At 47.7% G+C, this 15,383-nt stretch overlaps 1 protein-coding gene across 4 annotated transcripts in view; it reads right to left on the bottom strand.

Moving 5' to 3' along the window:
* LOC144732639 (plastin-3-like) overlaps positions 1 to 15,383 on the bottom strand; it is a 77,982-nt gene that overhangs the window by 37,814 nt on the left and 24,785 nt on the right. For 2 of the 4 annotated variants that reach the window (XM_078614143.1, XM_078614145.1), the window contains exon 2: positions 8,887 to 8,974. The gene's annotated coding sequence lies outside the window, so the exon portion shown is untranslated. Of the gene's footprint in view, positions 1 to 402; positions 535 to 8,886; positions 8,975 to 12,680; positions 12,771 to 15,383 lie in introns of those variants that run through there. The other 2 variants (XM_078614144.1, XM_078614146.1) reach the window with 2 other exon arrangements.

Below are 15,383 nucleotides of genomic sequence, written 5' to 3'. Positions count from 1 at the left end.
GCACATCGACGACCGGCGTGTAACCATCATTCCTTGTTACTTATACCGCACCACACATGCCACCGCTGCTATAGGTCGAATCGTTTTCTCGCAGCTGCTAAAGCAGGAGTTCAGACTGACAGCTTAAACTTAAAAGAACAAAAGCAAGCACTCGATAATGTTCAAGTTTTAAGCGTATATACAACGACTCTAAAACAACAGTGTACACCGAAAGCATTTACAGCTGGAGTAGTATCATTACACGCAGTCGTAAACAGAAGCAAGTTAAAAACCACTCCCACGCTGCCCCTCTAGATCCTATAATATCACCTGCCAAGCACAAACGCAAGAACCTCTGCCAGACAGACAGCCACAACGGTTCAACAAGCAAGACACCCACACACACACACGGCAATATGTTACCGGCCAGCCGTGCGTCGCTGCTCTTCGCCAAAGTGCGGGTTGGCGAACGAGCCAGGAGCCAATCTCTCTCTCTCCCCCTCTCTCCTCACCGCCAGTCTCAGAGCTCAACAGCGGCAGTAGCGTCGGCAGCAGCCACAGCCGGAGGTGGTTGATGGGGGGGGGTGGGAAGGCGGGGTTGCCTGGGCGGCTTTGTGACGGACCACAGCAGCCTCGCGAATAAAAGCCCTTTTGTTGTTGGGGAGCCAGGGAGAAGGGGCGGCCACAGGAAATAGCAGCGGAGAGCGCTCCCCTTGCCGGCCGCGGGCACGTGACACCCTCCTTGGTGCGCGCCGCCACGCGGCCGTGCCGGGATGACGCGCGGAGCCGCGAGCTCGGCACGCGCGCGGCGCGGGGCAATGCCGCCGCCACCGCTGTGGTCCCGAGGCGTCACGGTAATTACCGGTGAAAGCGCCGATTTGCGCGTGCAGCGGAAAGCTGTGCTGGGGCACTGGCACGCAACGAAAGTAATGCTGCAGAAGCTGAAAAAGGTGAACGACGTGTGGCTGTGTTGGAAGAAGTCGGCAGAGTGGGGAGCACCCAGAATGTGCATCTGCCAGTCATCTCAGTCTGTCCCGTGACATCCTGCCAGCTGGCCTTTGACACTTCACTTGCCCTCAAGGTGCGCCTAAGCCTGGCAGGCATAAGCGCCGTGGTGACATCATCGCCATTTAGTGGCGAACAGCGGTTGTTGTTGTTGAAAAAGTGAGTTGGCAGTGTGGAGACCCCCGTGGTTTGTGCTCCAAGGTTGAGTGTCGAGACTTCACACGGAAACCACGATAAAAGCCTGCTTTGTATGTACATTGAACGTCTTTCGACTCGGTGTCAGTCATACCCAGTTCCGAGGGGGGTTATTTGGCAGCCAGGCGGGTAGTTTACGAATCATCCACTCGTCCACACTGGGGCCAGAAAATTAACTACTCAAGCAGAGCGCGAAAACAATGGTCATGTCACTCCTGAGTCAGCTGACATGGCTGCGTTTTTATAGAATGGGGAACGAAACATGCTCAAATATAAATAGCACAGTAGAGTTTAAATTGAGATGTAAAAGTAAAATTAATAATGAAATTCTCCCTCCCATCACAGGAATGTTATTTTACGTACAGTATAAAAATCCTCGTTGTAACACCAGGCCTATGGAATATGAATGAGTCTTAAGAATTTTACCCACATACTGACTTCAGCCAGGTGGCCGAGGTCAGGAAACTGAGCTGGCATTGTTGAGAATCTAGGTTCGAACCCAGGTACCAGCTGCCCATGACTAACACGAGTTCCCAAGTGCAGCCAGTTGATGGGTCTCAGCCGACGACTGCTCCAAAAACAAATCCCACGATATGAATTTTTTTCTCTCGACTTGATTTGGATAAATTCCAGGTCTGAGAAATAAAAATATCATGGGGAAAATATAGACACGCGACGAATATCTCTATCCGTTGCAGGGCGGGGTAGACACGAGGTCACTTGAAGGGAGCCCAGGAGCAGATCGTCCGTGGACCGCTCTCCAGCAGGAGGGCTATCGGACTGCCCCGCCAGTCGCTAACACAGGTTCGTCATCTCACGACGCGACAATGACAACACAATCGCAACCCCCTTGGAAATAAGGAGGAGGGGGGGTTGGTTCTCCCGCTATGCGTGTGTAAATATTACGGTGTCGCAAACACGTGTGACTTAGGAAGAGCGATCTATTAAAAAAATATACTCATCTGGCGGTGTTGTTATCTGGGTTACTTTGCGTACGGCAACTATACCGGCGGTTTCAGTCAAGGCTGTCCCGGCGTCACCCCAAAGCATTCGCGAAAGTTAGGATTTTTTGTCCCGGTTTCACGTTTTCTGGCCTCATGTTCTCTGGGGAGGAGGGGGGTAAGGATGGGTGGAGTTGGTGGGTAGGGCTATGAACAGTGTAAAGAGTCATTATAACGGTGGCTTTAAAATAAATAATAGATCATAGGTCAAATGGGTCTTCTTCATGGCACCGGTTCATTAGAGTCTTTAGTTTTATTAAGAGTCCATGAGGGTTGGCTCATTACATGCCGTCAAGTATCCACAGTGCTCTTGATGTACATATGTAATGCAAGGGCTACACTAGTTTTAGTAAAAAAAACTATAGGCTTTGGAACCAGGCTTATCTTTATATAAAAAAAAGTTTTGCTGGCTTACGTGCGGGAAAGTGCACGGCAGTCAAGTCACCGCTACATCTGCGCGACGATATCACCCACATGCTGCTGCATTGAACCGGATTCAAGCTGACGTATCGCCCCCCCCACCCTCCATCCAGGGCCATGTACCCCACGCAATTGCACGGGCCGTGCTAGTTAACACGAAATCATATTGCGCTGCTTGTTGAAGTGCCATGAGGTTCCGTAAGAACCACGCCTGTTTACATTTGGATTCCACTGGGCCACTCATTTTGCGCGCTAACACTTTCCTGCATTGCAGGGCACGCAAGAATGGGATTGGTGGGGGCAGGGGGGGGTAGGGAAGGAGAGGAAGTGACTGAATAACGCTTCCTTATTCTTTGGGTCTTTCGGTAAAGTCACGTAAATAGGTTCAAAGAAAATAACGATAAACTGCGACGTGTCGATCGCTTGTGTGAATATGAATTCCTGCAGTCACGAAAGCGTTAAGTCAAGATTTAATGGTTCCTTGTTAAGCTGCATTCTTCATCTCGATTCTATCTGCCCGCCATCCCCCGCACACGTGCACAGCAATCGTCTGAACCGATGACCACGTTGCGCTTGATCCCACTTCAGAATGCGGCCGCGTGAAACAAGGAAACGCACGCACACAGCGGAGAGGCCAACACCACAAGCAAGCGGCGGTGGAGTTATCCGCTGGGCTCACTGGATTGTGCCTTTTCTAGCTGGGCGAGATCACAGCCTGGGGCGCGGCACGAGGTGACTCAACGAAGGGGGGGCAATGGATGGGAGGCTCAACTTGCCCTGCTTTTGCCTTTATATGGCAATGGTACGAGTTGCACTCCTCCCTTTTCCTCTGTGGCAAAAAAGCACGCGTTTCTCTCCGGCTGCTGCAGCAGCAGCGTGAGTTACAACACAACCATCCATGCGGCGGTGGTGATGATTGTGAACGAGAAAGAGAGGTCAGAGTGCTCCTCCGCACGTCCGTTGAATGACGAAATGTTGAGCAGTGGTCATCCCTGCCGGCAACCCAACAAGGGACAGACCACGAAGTTCCACAGCCTGGCTCGGTGGTGCTAATGAGTGTTAGGACCCCAGAGGGTTGATGATAATGGGTCGAGTGAATCGTGCGTTTGAACTACCGGATGTTAAACGATAAACAGGGCAAGCCGGTAACCGTTTTCAGATTAAATTTTGGGTAAAAAAATAACTATTACTCTGCAATAACACAATCGGCGACGCTTCATGCAACGGCCCTTCTTCACAGCACATACGTAGTAGAGTGGCAGTGTTCTTTAAAGCCAGAGTGTTATTGACGAATGTGGAGGTTTTTTTTGTTCACTGTGGTTGTGCACCGCTGCCAACGCCGCAGCACCAAATCACCGTCTCCCAACGTCGCTTACCAGCAAAGTGTGAAAAGTGACGTTAACATCCCTAGTTTGAATGTCACGTTCTCACCAATCGGAAGAAGCTATGCTGCTGCCCCTGTGCGTTGTATCTGGGGCCCTTCAACTACACAGCGAGGGTGCGACGTAAAATACGGTGCAAGAGATACCTCTAGAAGATTTATGGATCCGAGACGGGGTGAATGGCCAATAGATTAAGGGAAGATCAATGCCGTCTGTATCTGATAAAGCCGTTGGTGAAAATGATGTCAGAGACCGCCAGGAATGTGTGGGGGTGGTGGTAAGGGACATCAGCACTTGTTTATATTTACAGCAGCGCTGCCACAACCCCGAACATCAAATTTATATTCACTTTACAACTGGGCATTAGGCTTCCCATTACACGCAATTATGGCCGTGGCTATTTCGATGTACATCATCATCATCACAGCTTCCTCCCACAACCATAATACAGGAAACATCAATGGTTTTATTAATTTACGAGGCATTCGCATCAGTTAACACCATTAGCGCCGGGCAAACCCCTGCTACTACAGTGCAGGCAGCACAGTTGTGGTATAAATAACATTTCAAGGCTTCTATAGGGAAATGTGGACTGAATTTCCAGATATCTCTCTCTCCACATCTCTCCCTTCTCAACCATCATCCCCTTTACCCGTATTGACCTCCGATCTCATTAAGGACCATAAACCATCAGCACGCAAACTCCATCATCCTCACAGCAGTGGCTTTTGGCTAGCCATCGAACAAAGACGGTCACTGCATCGAGCGCTTTCAGATGCCCTTCTGCGGCCCTCTGGATTGCCTCTTCCTTCCGATATTAGGCTTCCAATAAAAGCCATGCTCTTTTAAATCATCTGGATTGAAAACTCATTTCTTTAGAACTGCTTTTTGTGCGTAGTTTTTTGTCCTTCCCCCACACTTCCGATAAGTGCTGTTGGCTACGTACGGTGCGGAAGAAGTTCAACGTACGTACACACATTGACGTTCAAGTCATGTGACGAACCATTGCCAGGACTGAGCTTTATTGGTGAAGGTGCCCTACAGGTAAATTAACTACGGTGATGATGGTGACGATGCATGGATGTTTGGAAATCCAGCTAAAGGCAAATAGAGCGGCTTGTGCTATTATAGCTCACAAAAAGGAAGTGGGTTTTGTTTCTCCCACAGTATTGATCAAGTTCTATATTTGCACCATTAACCAGCATCGATCTTTCCGCACTGGGACTTTATATTCCCAGCAATAGCATCTCTTTATTACATTAAACCACTGCAATTTATTTTTCATACATTTAGAAAAGTATATATTACGAGGATGTTTAAACCTAGATCGTTTTTTAAGAGAAACGTCGTATCAGATCGCTAAATTTGATCGTGAGAATGTCATCTTCAATTTACCCACGGTGAACTCAAATATTAAAAATTGCCACGGTAAACACTTGGACACATGACAATTGAATCTGGTTGTGTAGGGTGGTGGAGGGTCTGAACGACACAAATCTGGTCAGATCATTACCACAGCCCAATGCAAAAGTCAATTATGACGTGCATTTGATCCTCATGGCTGTACCCCAGGGTACCAAATAATATAAAATGGCCAAGGCAATTAAATATTTTATTTCTGGGACACTTTTTTTTCCAGGGGTGTACTTCACTCCACGACTGGGGTACCAATCAATAAAAATTCAGTGCCACTCCGCGATGCCGAAACGCAGCGAGGATGATTGCGCCGAAACCCTGAACGCTCGTACGCACTGTAGTGGTGCATCGTGTACAGCTCGTCGAGATGAGTCGATTGCCGTATCGCCGACCATCAACAGACTAAAAATGACTGCATCAGGGACATTGTGCGAGAGCCGGGGAACTATGGTACCCCGGGGTACCGCCATGAGATGAATTTATTCAGTGGACAACAAATATACAGGATAAGCACAATTAACAAACTCACATTCATCAATAACAGTGCCTTAAGGAGAAATATAGAATTGGCTACATTTGTGGCAATGGCTTTGCTTTGTAGAATGTAAAATGAAATGTGCTGTGAATAATGTCACGTGTGCTATGAAGAAGGGTCAATGCCTGAAACGTCAGCTGTTATACATTTTTCCTTTTAAGGCCAGTGTTATTGGCGATTAAGTTGAGTTCCTTTGTTATTTGTGCTTGTGCACCACTGCCAATGCAGCAGCAGCATCACGAAATAATTTGCTCAATATAGAGAATAGGATCCGTATAAAGCCTCTGAATTTAAGAGCCAAATTAATTGATATTTAGGTGTCTTAAGATTTCCAACACTGCAAGAGCCCAAATAATAGGTGACAACCCATGGGAGAAAAAGCCTACGAAACCTCGCGTGGTTTAGTTGTTTGACATTCTGCTATGAAAAATGAAAACATTTAAAGTCCAGGTCAGGAGTCGGCAACCAAAATAACAAAAGCAGCAATTTTTTTTGAATTCGTTAAAAACCTCAATATTTCAAGAGCCGCAATGGAATGTGAATATGGAGACGGTGGTCCTGAACAAATAACTTCTCGGAGCAGTCTTTAAAGAGCCACAGGTTGTCGACCCCTGGTCTAGGTTATGGACTTGTCCGGAAAATAATGTCACACGGTGCATAACATCTGCTTGGCAGCTGAAGGCATGCTTTAGTTTTTTTCCTCAAATGTGACCACCAGACGGATGTGGGATTCAAAGTGTGGACTCTGTAAAACTGGATCCGTGTGGAGGGGTGATCGCTGGGCTTGCCAGCTGCCACCAAACCAAATGTGCCCCACGTATATGTCATACTGCTGGAGACAGACATCCATCATCTGCAGATAACTGTTATCACTCTTGCAAAATAAGACCATCCCAGTATCTTGGGTTCATGCCTGATTAAACAAAATAAACTTGTTGCATTTTACACATCGCCTCAGATGGTAGGCAGCAGGCATGTAATAACATGTCCATGGTAGCGAGATGATGGCTCCCTCGCCTGGTATACACGAGGTTGTGGGTTCCATCCCGACCCTGAGGCCTAAATATTTGGAGTTTGCGCGTTTTCCCCGTGGTCACGTGGAATTTTCTCCGGGTCCTCCAGTTTTTCCCTCCACATTTAAAATCAACATCACGTGTTTAAAGTATTTGGCTGCGATCAACTTTCACTTGATATAAGCCACTTTGTTGAACTATAATTTGTGACCAAGTTGCTTCTGAAAAAGAGCTACATAGCTCAGTGGGCCTTACCTGGTAAAATAAAAAATAGTTAAAAGTTTAATAACGCACGGAGTGACACACTGCAGTACGCTCACGATTTGTATGCTCAAGAAATTAGGTTCACTCTGCGACCCCGCGATTTGACTTTAAAATATACTTTGGCCTGAAGCCCCTCGCTGCGGCGGCGGCAGCGCCCACGTTGCAGAGATGAAAGTGAGGGATTGTGGGAACAGGGCAGCGTAAAACGGCTGGCAGGGGCGGGTGGCACTTGGTGCCCGCGCATCAAAACGCCTTTCCCTGCACAAGCCCGTGGCCCGGCGGGGGCATCGCTCATCGACGAATGGCAGCAGCGCCGACGATATAACGAACAGGCAATTAATCGCTGGCACAACAACCAAAAGTTTGCAATCGGTTACGTTGAGGCGAATGAGAGAACAACGCTGTACAATGATACAAGGAGGCAAATGGGAGAGAGGATACAAAGTGAGATGGCAAAAAGGAGACGGGACTAATTCTTGATGCTTGAATCAAGCGGCGACATCGAAGAAAGCCAATTTGTAAAATTGCTGGGCGGTGAATCTCTGTGTGCTTAGTAGGTGGATGGTGTGTGAGTGAATCACTGTGTATAGTAGGTGCATGCTGTGTGAGTGAATCTATGTATAGCAGGTGCATGCTGTGTGAGTGAATCACTGTGTATAGTAGGTGGATGCTGTGAGTGAATCACTGTGTATAGTAGGTGCATGCTGTGTGAGTGAATCACTGTGTATAGTAGGTGGATGCTGTGTGAGTGAATCACTGTGTATAGTAGGTGCATGCTGTGTGAGTGAATCACTGTGTATTGTAGGTGGATGCTGTGTGAGTGAATCTCTGTGTATAGTAGGTGGGTGCTGTGTGAGTGAATCCCTGTGTATAGTAGGTGGGTGCTGTGTGAGTGAATCACTGTGTATAGTAGGTGGGTGCTGTGTGAGTGAATCACTGTGTATAGTAGGTGCATGCTGTGTGAGTGAATCGCTGCATATAGTAGGTGAATGCTGTGTGAGTGAATCTCTGTGTATAGTAGGTGGGTGCTGTGTGAGTGAATCACTGTGTATAGTAGGTGGATGCTGTGTGAGTGAATCACTGTGTATAGTAGGTGGATGCTGTGTGAGTGAATCACTGTGTATAGTAGGTGCGTGCTGTGTGAGTGAATCACTGTGTATAGTAGGTGGATGCTGTGAGTGAATCACTGTGTATAGTAGGTGGGTGCTGTGTGAGTGAATCACTGTGTATAGTAGGTGGGTGCTGTGTGAGTGAATCACTGTGTATAGTAGGTGGGTGCTGTGTGAGTGAATCACTGTGTATAGTAGGTGGGTGCTGTGTGAGTGAATCACTGTGTATAGTAGGTGCATGTTGTGCGAGTGAATCTCTGTGTATAGTAGGTGCGTGCGGTTTGAGTGAATCACTGTGTATAGTAGGTGCATGCTGTGTGAGTGAATCACTGTATATAGTAGGTGAATGCTGTGTGAGTGAATTACAGTGTATAGTAGATGGTGTGTGAGTGAATCACTGTGTATAGTAGGTGCATGCTGTGTGAGTGAATCACGGTGTATAGTAGGTGCATGCTGTGTGAGTGAATCACTGTGTATAATAGATGGTGTGTGAGTGAATCGCTGTGTATAGTAGGTGGGTGCTGTGTGACTAGGTAAATCGCGCGAGTGATTGCTCGATGAAGTCACCGTTGCGTCGCTGCCGCGGCGGTGGAGGCACGAGGAGTCACACCGAGCCTGGTCCTGGCACACGGGGTGCGGGTTTCCCACTGGCGAGCTGAAGGCACACGAGAGAAACGTCGCGAGATGTCAGAGCGAGCACCGCAGTCGCCGCCACTCGGCTGAGCCTGGTTGAGTTGAGACACCGTGACGCTGTTCATCAAGCAGATGGCCATTGCTTTGGGAAGTAACTCCCCGGTGGAAAAATTACCGGATGGAATGTTCGTACGCGAGTTGAACTTCTTTCACACCGTACGTAGCCAAGCGTGTCAATCGGAGGTGCGGGTGTGGTGTAAACTGATCCATGGACGCTGGTGCTGTGGCCATGCTGACTGCCCAGCTCGTGTTCATGAAGTCTCCCTAACTTGAAGAGCAAAGTTCCGGCGACTCAGGGTGACCAGAGCACGCGGCCGACATGGAAACGCCAAATGGCGACGCAGCAAGACCCCTGATGCCCAACACGCCGGTCGGCTGGCTCCGATTCTCATGTGCAGGAAAGTTGTGCAAACCCTCCTAATTTCTGCAACCCCAGTGTTGTGGTTTGCGGAGTCCCTGTTATAGGGAGCAGACACGCAGTGCTCAGTGCGCTGCAAAATGAACCCAGAGACCCTAACCTGGCCACTCCCACTGCAACACCCACCCACCGTATCAAACTCGCACTGGCCAGCGTAGTCACCAAGTCATAATGGATCTCGACCTTCGTGTGACACTCTTATCCGTTGGTCATCAAGAACGGTTGGAGGCCTCCCAATCACCGTGTCGGTCACGGGGGTTGTTTGACCATAATTCACTCTGCTGGTCAGCGTGGGTTGGTGGTCAAGCCAGAAGCAGGCCCGGTGGTTCAAAATGTCATTGGTCACGGATGTTGGCTGATGCTGGGAATCGACGGTCAGATTCGCCGCCACTCTCCCGCCTCGCACGCACAGATGGTAAGAACGGCGCACAGTGGTCAGAACGCTCGCCACAAGCCGGCTGGCACAGGGTCAACAGTTCAGTTCCTGTAGCCACCCGGTCACCTCTGCTTAACATTACCAACCGACCGCATTCCTTGTGAATACAGTTTAGCAATGGGAAAACATACAGTTAGATATAATGGAGCTGTGGCAGTATTACTAAGAGTGGTGTGTTTTTATATTCGTGGTTGTACACCACCACCAACACGGACACTCCATTTAATTGAAACTTAAACTTAACAAGGAAGTTCCATACGTTTTAGACTCGGAAACTGCGTTGAAAAAAATATGAAGATATTTGTCACCATTGTTGGTAGTGAGCGGGAATTGAACTGGGCTGCCGATTTTGTCGCGCAGTGTGCTAAGAAACATGGTCAGTCCACTGCTGGATGAAGGCCTCCCAAGCCACCGCAACATCTCAGGAACTTATGATGTAACGATCCATCCAGCACCTGCACATAACCGATTTCATTGCTCCATCTGCTTTGTGGATGTCCCTTCGGACGTGTTCCATTCCTCAGTTGCCACTCTTGTTATTATTCTTGGTCATCGTCCATCCCCGCTTCGAGCAATGTGAGATGTCAACTACCTCGCCTGGCATGCAGGAAGGTCATGGGTTCGATCCTGTCTCTCTCTCCCTGTGGTTGAGTGGATTTATCTTGGAGTATTTTGCTGTAATACGTTTCCAAATGATAAGCCACGAAGTTGACCTATCATTTGTGGCCAGGTCGCTACTGAAAACGACCCCAACCCCTATCACTAACCCAACCACTATCATGACACCTAACCCCAATCACTATAACTACCTCTACCCCTATCACTACCTCAATCCCTATCACTACCACTATCACTACCCCTACCACTATCACTACCCCTACCACTATCACTATCCCAACCATTACCACTATCACTACCCCAACCCCTATCACGACCCCTATCACCATCCCAACCCCTATCACTACCCCAACCCCTCCTTAATCTCTCCCACGCATTCTCCTGTTACCACAACTCCACCACCACTATTAATAACCCCACTCTGTATGTCAATCACTGTCATATTACGTAGAGTTGTATAATTGCTGTAAAGCGCCTTGGAATAAGGTGCTATATAAATCTATATAAGATATCAGATCTGACAGCCCAAGTGGTCGGTACACCACTTACCCACAGCTGTAGGAGCGACCACTGATGGCAAAGCCGGACATACTCCCTGCATTGCTGGCTTGGCAGCAAGCAGGTCTACAGATTAAACAAATTATTTGGTGATGTTGCTGCTGCGTTGGCGGTGGGTGTACAAGCACAAATAGCAATACATTCACGTTCATCAATAACATTGCCTTAAAAGGAAAAAAAACATACGCTGCAAGGGGTGATTTCCCAAAAACGTCACCTATTATGCATATACGACCTCTTAAGGCAGAGTTATTTGACGCATGTGTTGAGGTCTACAGCGATCGTGATGTTTATTTACCAGCAAACTGTAATAAAACGAGACTGTTCTAGACTATTCGCTGCCGTTGTAAAGCATCATGATTCGAAATCAGCAGTCACCCTGACTAATACTGCGGTGTAATAACTTCAATTATAATATGAACTATCTGCTTGACATCAGACGTTAACGATCCCGTGATGTCATTCGCATAGATAGGCCATCATTGTGTGCCGGCATCAGGATCCGATTTTTCCAAATGTGAAAATGTACCTGCATATGAGTTAATTTAGATCTTACAGAGCGATAATCGCTCCCTACTGGCAGACAAATGCTCTAGGTCACCCTTACAAATGAGACAATCTTGGTCTTGTGAGTTCTCACCTGATTCAGCAAATAACCGTGACCAGGGATGAGAGATCCTGTCTGAGCGACTTCAACCAGAACTTACGCGGACTTTGTAAGAACAAAGACTTAATTTCAATGGCTGCGATGGCAACCGATTATACTCCAATGTTCTTACCCCAAAGGCTTCTTGAAATGCAAACCACTCAGACTAAGAATCACATAATTAGACCTCCTTTGCCAGTACCAAAATATAATAAAAGGGTTTTTCCCCCTTTTTTTCTGGCAACAAAACTGAAACCTTTTTACAAGCATTCATGTCTGCATTAACCACAATACTTGCAGTCAAAATGCAAACAATATACACTGATAATAAGGACAAAAGGTTTCAGTTTTGTTGCCAGAAAAAAAGGGGAAAACCTCTATTATTATACTAAGGATCACGTTTAAATTTCTCTGTGGTTAACCCTTTCAAATTTGGGCGCCATAATCTGCAACGCAGCTTTGCTATCAATGCTCAATGGATGTAAACAAGATGTATCCTTCAGCGCTGCGTGTTCCTCCACTACGTCTCAAGCATGCCCGTCGTTTTAAAAAAAGCTCGCTCCGTTTCCGTCCATTAGCAATACGCACGGGTATCTTGTAACCAAATTTTGTCTAAAAGGGCATGGTGCCGGGGATAATGGCCACTAATGCTGCGGAACACCGGACTAACGTTGAGTCTGGAAATACATTTCCTTTTCCCATGCAGAGCGAGAGAGAGACAGCATGAGCAGTGAGCAGAAGGCGTTACTGGACAAGCACGTTCTCAATGTGTCACGTTATTCGCAGAACAGTAATAACACAACGTTATAAAACTATATATTTTATTGTTTTATATTTATATTATTTTATTGTTTCCCTTCTACGTGACTTTACCGAAACAACCAAGAATATGAATCCCTGCAGTCACGAAAGCTTTAAATCAAAAGTTAATAAACTAGTTAAAACAAAGTAGCCAAGTGGATCGAAGCAACACGCTGATAAGTTCCACCCACCGTCTTTTGGCTCCTCTTAAGTCTTGGGCGCTGCCTGCCGTGGGAGCCCCAAATGTCACGGCCAAAGCCACGACGTCATGAATATTAATTAGCGCGAGAGGGCGGGCGGCCGCGTGGTGTCACTGCGATGTCGCCGTGTCATTTCCCTCCCCGCCGCAGCCCTGCCCCGTAGGCGTTACACAGCAACTGGGATGAGCGCTCGTGAACATCACGGAGGACTCGGACGCAACTTGAGAGGTGGCGTGAGCCACGTGCGGGGCGGCCACCCGCGGTGCCCACCCAGCCCCCAGCCCCCAGCCCCACCCAGCCCCACCCAGCCAACCCCACCCAGCCAGCACGCTCGCGTGAACGGCAGCTGCACCACCCAGCGGGTGCTACAGCCACCGCCATTCATAATTTGTGAGCCCCATTCAGAATGTTCCCCCCTTCAGAGTACCCAGGTGGCTCTGCGAGCGGCTCGCGAGAAGATGGTTGAGAGTTCAAGTTCTGGTTGGGGGGTTGTCTCGGCCCCAATATTCTTTCAGGGTCATACAATTAGGTGCCACTTCGTGGGGAAGTCAACAGCGCTTGTACTTTGCATAAACTCGCCACCCCCCCGCCAAAGGAATGTGGAATTGCCACCACCGGCTAAGGGTTGTAAACAGGAAAATGTCCCGCGTGCTATACGCTACATGCTGCAGATTACAAGACGTTCCAGAAAGTAGATACAAATCTGGTCACAGAGATCCCTCTACCAGATTACTAACACGCAGCAACCCCAACAGTTTTACCATTAAATACGGATAAAAATTATTCCATTTCTTTAATTAGGCAGTTCATCTAGAAGCCAGTCTAACCACGAGGTGTAGCACAGAAACATGCCTGTGGTGGTAATCACAGACAAAGTTCCAACTCGCTTTAAAACTCACTAACCCCATTCTACAGCAACATCGCCGTCGTTTTGGTTGACGAAATTTACCCGGTAAGATCGTCACACGTCAACTGGAACTTTGGACATTTCTCGTGCATGTGTTCAGCCAAATGTAAAACAATATATATAAATCGGTATGAAGCACACAACTTCGATGCATCGTGCAAAAAGTATCAGCACTCCCTGGAGATGTTCACTGTGGTGGACTTATCTTTGGTCACCATCGAAACAAATTTGAGCAGATGTTGGCGACTGACAGCTGCAGTGATGCAGTGATAGACAAACTGTGGACTGGTTTCATCACTGCTGCCACTGCTGTCGACAGTCGGTCACATGAGCTCACAGTAATTTTGAAGAATGACGATCAAAGAGAAAAGAGGGCCACAAATGCTGATGGTTTTTGGCATTCCGCACAAATGGTCTGCGTGCTTTGTACACAATGTTGCGTGTTGTGTGAATCTCATCGTTTTTTTCCGGCCTGCACTGTTATTCAGCTGGGATGGGATTTCCTCGTCATGCACAGATCTGATTGTTGTGTTTAACACGTATTATGGAGATGTGATTATTGCTGGACCAATTGTCTTTCATGTGAAAGAAGATCCAGACGAGGTTCGGCTTATGAATCTGTTTTTATTTGCTGTAACACGTACTAACTATTTACTAAACGAACAATTTTTATTTTAACAATTTTTATTTCTACAGTTAAGGATCACGGAGCTGTATAGCTCTTTTTCAGAAGCGACCTGGCCACAAACAATGGCTCAACTAAATGTCTCATGATGTGGACATTCATAGCGGCCAAATGCTCTAAATGTATGATGTGGATTCTAACTGTGGAGGGAAAAACCGAGGGACCCGAAGAAAATTTCACACAACCAGTGAGAGAGACACACAAGTTCCAAATATACAGACATCGTTAAGGTTGGGATCGAAACCACAACCTCATGCATACCAGGCAAGGGAGCGAACATCTCGCCACCGCGGCACCCTCAACTGACCCCGTGAGTGTATACGTTGACCACGTGTCCGGTTCTCCTGTGCGTGTGCGTTTCGAGCGCGTCTTGCGTGCTCCACACATACAGCGCCCTACCAATCTAACTTGTGCATCTCACGCATGCCTGTACGTATGCATATTGAACTTCTTTCGCACCGTACATAGCCAACCGTGCTCCTTCCTGCTACAATGACACATTGCCGGTGCGTGTACATTACACAAAGTGATTGAAGCGCATTCTTTTTTTTTATCAAAATGGGTTACACCTCCCCTATTGTTGCTCTTCCCTTAGTATGTTCATTATCTCTCCCCTCCCCTCTCTTCCCCCATATAAATCTTCACCCCCGACCCCCCCACACGGAGTCCTCATTTGGTTGGGGCAGCGAGCCCAACCCTCTCTCCCCTAAGCATGGTCCCCGTCGTCTCGTTTGGAAACTCCTAATGGCTACGAGCGCGTCGTACCCGGCTCGCGTTTGTGTTGCAACGTAAAAAAATAAAAACAGGACTGGTTTGCGTACGTATCATAATTGAAATAGTAATAATAACTTAAACTTTCATCACGCACAGCATTCACTCACTAACGAAGAGAGGGAGACTCAGAGGTACGGGGAGCCATAGACAAGCGGCTTGGCAGCAGCAGTCAAGCGGTGAGCCCGCATCAACGACAGCCCAAGCTATTAAGATGTTTTCAGCTCATTGTTGAGTGCTTACATGTTGGAGAGCGCCTGGACAATACTCACATGTGTTCGAGGGCAACACACTATCCCCATACAGAAGAGACAGATGATATATTAGTCCA

Source organism: Lampetra planeri, chromosome 43, assembly GCF_965212315.1.
Source record: "Lampetra planeri chromosome 43, kcLamPlan1.2.h2, whole genome shotgun sequence".
Taxonomy (NCBI): Eukaryota; Metazoa; Chordata; class Hyperoartia; order Petromyzontiformes; family Petromyzontidae; genus Lampetra; species Lampetra planeri.
This window is presented reverse-complemented; position numbering and strand designations above follow the sequence as displayed.